The 2,880-nt window shown below is 42.3% G+C and overlaps 1 long non-coding RNA gene across 1 annotated transcript; it reads left to right on the top strand.

Annotated features, from left to right (window-relative positions):
- The first annotated feature begins 676 nt into the window (after positions 1-676).
- Positions 677-1,602, top strand: LOC145420433 (uncharacterized). The gene is made up of 2 exons (XR_013901745.1): positions 677-1,050; positions 1,204-1,602. It is a non-coding gene; the product is annotated as an uncharacterized LOC145420433 (long non-coding RNA).
- Positions 1,603-2,880: the final 1,278 nt, after the last annotated feature.

Here is a 2,880-nt window from a genome sequence, read left to right on the forward strand (position 1 = left end):
TCTCTCTCTCTCTCTCACACACACACACACACACACACACACACACACACACACACACACACACACACACACACACACATTAAGGTAAGCTCAAACCAGGAGTGCCTCAGCTTTAGCCCGGCAGCTTCTGAATACAGAGAGCATCAGTTTATTAATATTTCCAAAGCAAACACACCCTGTGTGGTTAAAGCTTCAGTTTAAATCAGATCAGTATTGATTAGTCAGTTAGTAGTGTGAAGTTGTTCTATACACAAACTGCTCAAGCTGAATCATTGAATGCATCAAAAACACATTAGCAGCTCTGCGTACATCCCACAGCTCAACCACTGGTGTATAAAAGGACTTATAAGTCCAAGCCACGCACAAAGATCAAACGTTGTGGGTCACCACAGAAATCCAAGTCAGCTGTGCATGAGACAGAGAGCCCACTCTGAAGCTAATTACTGCACAGCCTGTTACTGAAATGTCCAGCAGAAAATCCACGAAAAAAGAAAGTGATGCCAAAGCAGCAGCACTTCTGTAGCGTAGCCCAGAGAAGCAGGAGCAGCTCTGCTGCAAAGCTATTAGGCGCCCACCCAGGCACAAATGGGCTGAGAGCGGCCAATAGGAGCATTATGGCCTAAGAAGTGAGGCAGCCTTCTTTCATGCAAATGTGAGTGAGTGTGAACACACATTCAGATGACTGGCTGCCTGGGAACCTTAGCTTGCACCTCCAGTGAAAGCCTATAGGGCTTCGGAGCGTGATGTCACGGGGGTGGGCGTGGAAAGGATTTTGGCCCGATTCACCATTTTGGGGGTCTAAGCTAGGAGCGATAGCATAGCCATGGTTCGTACTTGCTGTGTGCTCGGCTGCAATGTTCGATCTTACGACCGGCACGGGAATAAGGTTGGATTGTCTTTTCATTCTTTCCCAACCTGGAAGCGACATGAGGCAGCTCGTGTATCGATGTTACCAAACGAAGGCGTCTAGCCTGGAGAGCAGCTGTGAGGCGAGCTCCAGTTCTCTTCCATCTCCAAATATCTGTTGGTGCTCCAGACATTTTCATTCCGGTAAGTTCTAAATATGTTCATATCTTTATAGCCTATTAGTTTCATTTTCGATGCGCTCTGAGCTCATAGCAAATTAGAACAAACATCCTACTGAGTGATTTTGCAGAACTACCGTCTATTTATAGAGTTGCTAATTATTTGGCATTATTGCAGCAAACCAGCCGATGAAATGGATGAAACATCGTGACTGGGTTCCAGCGCTACACAAGGGACCTGCTGCAAACAAACCACCATGCCAATCAGATTACTTCTTCCATGTGAGGGTGAAGAGGTGACCCTCCTGGATAAGATGGTGAAGGTTTGCTGCGTTTGGTGAACAGTGTGATAATAAAACCAGAGAAGAATGAAACCTGCTCCTGTTAAATGTTAAGTCTTGTGCTGTTATTTTTTCAAAAGATACAGTAAATAAAGTAATGTTAGTAGTGGGTGATGTCATGTAAACACTCATGATTTGGTGTAAACATTTTGTCATTTGTAAACTGACATCGATTCTACACTGTTACTGATGTGATGTTCTATAAAGTGGTTTTAATAAAAAAAAAAAAGGCAAAATAATTTAGTTTCTTTATTCAACTTTTGAACAGTGGGACTCAGTCAGTACATATTCAGTAAATGCAAATTATTTACACGGCAGTGCACTACAGGCATACATCTAGACCCCTAGATAAAACATGATGGCATTATAGCAGTGACAACTCCTCCACAGTAGCAGGTGGGGTTTTTCTGTTTTGAGGACCCCTCCTTTTCCCCGTCACTACAGATGGTCTGTTTAGGTTTTGATCAAGAGCCTTTTTTTGGGCAGCTGAAGAGAAGTCGTCTATCTTATGGCCAACCTCTGGCTGTATCTTGGTATTATTACCAGGCAAAACCCAGTATGCAGGTTCATCTGTAACAGTCCTTGTGCCACGATCAACACTGTTGCTTCTACATTAAACAGAAGAGCAGGGACATGGCTGCAGGTCTCTGCGACTCCGGCCTTACAGGTGCAGTGGGCGGCTTCAACCTTCCCTGTGATGCTCACGGTGACCCATGGCTGCAATGCTGGTTCATTCAGTCTTTGAGAGTGCAGGACCTGAAACACACACAAAGTTCATTTAAAGACAAGAACTATGAGCCAAGGCCGACGTAAATGTGTTTAATCTACTTTATCATAAATGTAACAAAGTGTTTAGAAAGTTAGCACATACATGTCATTTTTCATTTCTTTATGTGTCCATCTATAGAACGCTGCATGTTATAGTGTAAATCTGCCTGCAGAAAATGAACCTAAAGTATGTAATGCAAGGATGTCATCACTGTAGAGATGGAGAAAGCATAAAGTGACAATTATGAATCCCTTAATATGTTAAGGAGATTCTGCAGGTCATTAATCAAAGTATAAAATTAAAATAAAATGTATTTTTAGTGACACAAGATACAAATATGGAAGCAAGATGTTTAATTAGGATTATTTATAATAAATATGAATAAATTAGTGCAATTTCTTTAACCATAAAGAATAACTAAATCCTTCAGGACAATGTCTCATCAATGCACTGAACTCACAATGTTATCCACCCAACAGCCTCCACATGTTCTCACTGTAATTTCCCCTCATGAATGAATTTATGCTGCACTAATCTGAATGTTTGCAGGGAAATCAAACGCATTTCACTCGCTGTACTCGAGCTGACTTACCTTTGTTTGAATGACGACTTGTACGCGCTGACTCCACAGATAAGGTATGAAATATATCAGGCTACGTCAATAGCGGTTGGTCTTCAGGGTTTCTACTCCACGGCCGTATTTCATACGGGTCCACATTTCCAATGCACGCTATTTTCTGCAAGT

The sequence above is a fragment of the Astatotilapia calliptera genome, chromosome 2 (genome assembly GCF_964374335.1).
Source record: "Astatotilapia calliptera chromosome 2, fAstCal68.1, whole genome shotgun sequence".
NCBI classification, from domain to species: Eukaryota; Metazoa; Chordata; class Actinopteri; order Cichliformes; family Cichlidae; genus Astatotilapia; species Astatotilapia calliptera.